Source organism: Triticum aestivum, chromosome 2A (genome assembly GCF_018294505.1).
Source record: "Triticum aestivum cultivar Chinese Spring chromosome 2A, IWGSC CS RefSeq v2.1, whole genome shotgun sequence".
NCBI lineage: Eukaryota > Viridiplantae > Streptophyta > Magnoliopsida > Poales > Poaceae > Triticum > Triticum aestivum.
Window position 1 is genome coordinate 270,669,850 of NC_057797.1, and position 6,097 is coordinate 270,675,946.

The 6,097-nt window shown below is 38.4% G+C and overlaps 1 long non-coding RNA gene across 1 annotated transcript; it reads left to right on the forward strand.

The window, feature by feature from the left end:
- Nucleotides 1-1,929: 1,929 nt before the first annotated feature.
- LOC123185220 (uncharacterized) lies at nucleotides 1,930-4,025 on the forward strand. Its single transcript, XR_006493225.1, has 3 exons — nucleotides 1,930-2,208; nucleotides 2,979-3,402; nucleotides 3,588-4,025. It is a non-coding gene; the product is annotated as an uncharacterized lncRNA (long non-coding RNA).
- The last annotated feature ends 2,072 nt before the right edge of the window (nucleotides 4,026-6,097 follow it).

The window sequence follows — 6,097 nt, forward strand, 5'->3', positions numbered from 1 at the left end:
ACTTCCAGATCTCATTAGGTTACACAATGCCAATGGGTCATGTTTATTAGGAAAACAAAGGTCGGGGAGGAGAAAATGAACCATGGAAACAAATAAACATGGGAGGGACGGTAAATTGTCCAGTAGACATAAATTCATGCACACTAACTCTCACAAACATGATTCGTTTGTATTTCATTAGTTCATTCAGGGTGAAATTGTTGTTGTTGCTTATGTTAGATTATCCATGCATAATTTTTCGTTAATAGTATATAAGTTGGTTTGGTTGATAATGCATACCATTTCCCTGTATTCGGATCTCAGCTTTAATCTCCATGATTCCCTTTCTTTACCTTTTTAAACAGGGTACAATAGTCAATACAAATATTACCTTTTTACGGCGAATATAACACTGCTCCTGTGGTGCTCCTGTGGTTACACAGAAAGTGCTTTCAAACTGAGCTTAACAACAAGTATTTGACTACTCTTCTACAAGGTGAAACCACCATGTTGCTCTGTATGCTGCAGTTATCCAAAATCAAGGAATTTAACATTCTTAGCATGGTAATATGGGTACGGACAAGGTGGTGCAGAAGGGATAGAAAAAATGTAGCTCGAAGGTGAGTGCAAATGAAGAATCTGCTAGAATGCTTCTCTGTGTCAGCAGTTAATGTATTTTAAAATACACAACTTGGAAAATATGTAGAAATAGAACATCAATGAATGACCTCTAGGTATGTTCCTTACCAAAACACATTGTGTGATAAGAATGATTTATGTTTTACCTAACCAGAGTGGTAGATGGTGTGTACTAATATTTTGTTAGATGAGATTTTCTTGAAAACTATTTCTATGATATTCGAGTGTTTGTGTTTCATTTTTTTGACTGTTTGTATAGAAGAATGAGATCAGTTTTCCAGGGAAGGATAATTCTTCTGTTATACAGTCCACATGTAGATAATTAGAATAAATAGAACAACATTGTTTTTGCATATAGAATAATCAGAGCGCATAATTCAGAATTTTAACTCACTGAGAATTGTAACTACAACACATGTAGAAAATTAGAATAAACACACCACCTTTTTTCATATAGAAAATTGAGATGTAGTAATTAATGTGTTGTTCAAAAACTTTGATGCATACAGTTGTAAAATCTTTTACTACATCACATTCTTTATTAAAGTGTACCAATGATTTCTACAGACAATATTCTCTTGATAACCCTTTCATGGTTATTCAAACTGTGTGGATTTTCATAATTCGTGGACAGCTACATTAATACAGCCAGTTCCTGAAGGGAAGAATGTTTTTTTGTACTCCCTCCGTCCAAAAATACTTGTCATCAAAATGGATAAAAGGGGATGTATCTAGAACTAATATACATCTAGATACATCCCCTTTTATTCATTTTGATGACAAGTATTTTCAGACGGAGGGAGTACAAAATGAACATCTAGCTCTGTATTACTAAGAATGAGAATGTTTCCAATGAATTGATGCGATGTTCCATTAAATATGTCCTGGCCAAAACTGATAGTTTAAGTTGGGTCGTACACCTTCATGTGGTGCTCACTTTGCAGCAGTTAGTAAGGCAACATGTGGATTTGGTTGATGGACTGTGGGTAATGGTAAATGATGAAGATAATAAGGAGGATGATGTGGTCAAGAACATAGTCTATAAAAAAATATTCTGAAGGTATGAACAAATAACAAACTTTCAGCATATCTACACTACTATTAAACAATCGAACAAGAATTTTCTTATGTGTACCCCACAATTAGACCCACAACACTACACAAACCAATCTGTACCGCACAATTAGACTCACAAATCTTAATCTAACAACCATCATTAATCTAATAGCTCTATGGGGTGCAGTTAGCAATTTCCCTTGACTGACCATACTCGGTCCGCAGAGGAATGTTCCACACACTGCGCCCGCGACTGCGCATACAACGCTCATTCCTCTATTTGGCTTGTGAAGTCATGATGAAACCCTTCCTTGTCTCTCCCTCTCCCGATATGCGCCGCCGGCTCCCTTCCCTCGATCTACGCTCGGCTCTTCCACTGCGGCACAACAAGGGAAGAAGATGGGATTGGCGGGCGAGCGGCTGCGGGGTGCGAGTGTCCTGTGGCGGGCGAGGGCCTGTGGCGCGGCGAAGAGGGGATACTCCGGTGGGCTACCAGCAGCGACAGAGGCTTAGCACCTGCTTCTTCTCCTGAAGGTACGAACCGGCCCTTCTCCCACCTTGTATATTTGCAGCTTGTCCCATCTTTCCTACCCAGCCGAGAGAGAGATAGAGAGGATATTGAGATGGCACTCATGGCTATTTTTAATTAATTTTGTACCTCTGTGTTGTTCAAACAAATGGGCTCACACCTGACTGCCATAAGAGCAAGCTGAAAGTGGTGTAATCGACTGTAATCCAGCGAGAAGCTGGGATGAGTCTTCCTGCGCACAGCTGTAATCGACTTCTGCAAACATACAGTTGCAATACTATTAGTTTACAATGAAAACATGTCCAACCATCTTAAATCTAGCAATACTTATCTGGAATGGAATAACGTGTCCAGCCAACTTAACATATTCTTTTAATTCTACATCTCCAACTAGAAAGCAATCTTTTGCGGGGAAATTAGTTGTAAATTAAATTAATAACCGGGAAACTGTCTCTTCTTGGAATGTTATGATAAAAATCAGCAATTTTAAGGATGGAGACCTGCTTCAGTTGTATGCTCTCTTGTAGCAAGGAAAGTGTGCTGGGTGGTTTATCTTTTATGTGCTTGGTTATGTCTTAAGGTTCAAACGAAAGAAGTACTGAAAGTCTGTTCTGTCCATGCCACCAAACTGCTAGATTGAACAACTAGCACGAGAGATTCATTGTGCAACTAATGGATAGTTTCGTTTTTAGATCAAAAATATTTCCTACAATACTTGTTAAACTACTTCAGAGTGGAATTAATGTAGCTCTTTTGGTTCCCTTATTTTTTTCAGGGTCATCGCCAACTCACTGCTGCTCATAGAGGTGAGTCAAATGCTGTAACAATCTCTGTCATTATTTTGCTGCTCAGGTAGGAGTTCGAGAAATCATGAATTACCTGACAGATAATGCAACCAAAACACAGGAAGAGAAACATATATGGTGATGATGTCTATCATGCTTTTGCAGGTAGTAGTATGCATCCACACAATTCAAATTCATGTTCTGGAAGGACATTGACCAACTAACCATGTATTAATTGTATAGTTAAATTTGTTGTTTTACTTCTATTCGAACTGAGTTCTAACAATCAATATTTGATTCTACTACACACTTCCAAGGACAGTTACAACAATTTTGGAGCATGTATCGTCCTCAATCCTCTGATTTTGCTACCGTCATTTCCATAGTATTCAAGATGTAAAACCTCGACCTGTGGTACGTGATTAATATTGGGTTCCTAAGCTTGAAATGTTTATGGCATGAATAGTACTTGATTCTATCATGTTTATGTAGTATCAATTATTTTTGCTAGAAGACTATCGTGAGGCGTATCATTTTAGTATGGTACTTATATCTTAGGGTATGGGAAATAATTCTACTAAACTATTTTTTCCATGTAGGCTACTATGATTTGCAGGAAGTAATTGTTTCCGATGAAGAGTTAGATCTAGGCGCCATGGATGACAACAATTCAGTCTTTTAACTAAATATTTTGTCATGTCCGCAATCGGTTGGTTCATTTAGCCTGATATGTATCCACATAACCATCAGATAAAATATTTCATCAAGTAATTAGTGGAAATATTGGATATAGAGAATCAGCATCACTGTTTGGAGGAGCTTCATTTCTCAAACTTTCTGGAGCAGATCATCTTGGTCATTTTCGAAGGATGGGTGCTGGACTTGGCACATTTCCCTGAGAGGATTGCTTCAGTAATAAATGCTGGTTTTTTATGGAATTATTTATTTGTATTATGCACTGCAACCAATTTTGATTTTGTTCTCTGGTAATCTACAGAACATGAATTCTAATTGTGTCCAACCATAAGGGCGGGACGAATCCCTCATTTTGTCATGTATTTGTTTTTCTCTTGAGTTTCTTTGAAAGAGATAGTTGTTAGGCTCGGCAAAACCAATAGAAAGTAGGAAAAAATGAAACATCCGGATGCCGTTACCTTTGAAGCTGAAGCCCTTCCTCACTTTGCACTACTTCTAGCCCATTGATCATTGCATTGTCTCTATTATCCGTCTTCTCTGCTTCTTTGCTAAAGCTCACCCAGCTGGCGCTAGCACATGCTGATTTCCATCCGCATGTACTGGCAGGAGAGGTGAGTGGTGATGTGGGTTGAGGAAAAAGATGTACAAGGGGAAGTCAAGGAAAGAGGTGTTGCCCTGAAGGATCTCATCGAGCGTAGGCGCGAGCGTGCGCCCGAAAGGGATGAGGCGGTGGAGGGGTGTCGTTATTGTATACAAGACATGACTTCAAATACAGGAGACGTGCATTGCACGTGCAAGCTTACTAGTTACATATATAAAAACACTTAAAGTAAACACATCACTAAAATAAAAATTCGTATGTCCATCTTGTACAGCTTTAGCAAATTTACCTTTTTTGGCAGTCAAGAAAATTTACTCGCGCATATACTAAACTTCAAAACATATTAGTATCTACCTCATTCAAGATTCAACACTTAAAAAACACTTAAAAAGAACTGCATGTTTACCCAAGATTTGAGGAAAAATGAAGAAGCGTTTTCCACAAATAGGCATTTCCATAACTAAACTATATTAACTCAATCGCTTAAAAAAGGAAAATGTAAAGAAAAAGGTTAAATATGACACTCAGGAAATAGAACATAGTCCCTAAAAAAAGGAAATAGTAAATAGGAAACCTACAGGTCAAACTTCGAACTTGGAAGAGTGTTGCCGATGTGGACGATGACGACGAAGTGCCGGGCAGCCTCGAGTGGGAATAACGATGATGCGTCCGGCGCGTTTGGGGAAGAAGAGTCGCCAACATCCTCAAACTCGAGTAGGATCCAACCTGCTGCGGGAGACAAAATTCACGACCAAATCAACTACACGGATGCCGATAGTCACGACAGAGTGCAGATCGATGATCTCGCATCATACCTTGGGCAGCTGTTGCTGCTAGCATCACAGTTTACCAGCCTACGAGACCATGGAGCTATACGAGGACCAAAATCAGCCGCCGTACATGGTCAGCCTGATAGTATGCATTAATGGGCAAAAATCTGCTATCCCTCTCCCATAGTCACATGTCCACTACAATTTGAAACTTTGTTATGTAAAGCATGCAAAAGGAATATCACAATCCCCACTGTAACTTTCATTAGTTGACATTCAATCCCCGCTAACATATTCATGTGCCCCTTCCCTTATTTTTATCTTCCCGTTAAATGACTCGTCGTTCTCATCTTTTATAAAAGTACTAAATGATGTTAGGTTGTTAGTGGACGTTTTTAGTGAAGTCTAGCTTGCCACGAGGTAAAGAATGGAAGATATTATGTTAACATTGTCTTATGTCTTATTTTTATATCTTGAGAGGACTCAATGGATGTCTAGTCGGTATGAATATCCATCGGGTTTGGACATGGACACAATTTTTCACCCGCGGATTTTTTCATGGGTGGACAAAGACTATCTTCATGAATATGGATATGGATTTGATATTGTTCAACCCAACCCAAACCCGGTCCATTGCCATCCTTAACTATGACGCGACACGTATTGAGCAACAGAAGCTGCAATTTCATAACAAGTCGGACGCACACCACAAACATGATCACCCCACCATACGTTGCCCTGAACAATTCAACTAAATGTGCCCTCTCAATATTTCCCAAAATGTGAAACATAAATTCATATTATCTTCAAAATAACCAATTCACGGCAAACCGATAAAACTACCAAATATGAACTTTAAATCTAATATAAAAAAAAAAGAATATGCCAATCTTTCACAGTAATAACAAATTTACCTATGCTTACATGAAAACAATGAGAACTAGTATTAGATATATGTTTAAGAAATAAAATAAAACATTGCAACATGACAAAAAACAAAAAATGACACAAAATTAATTTGTACAATGTGTGTCATCATCAA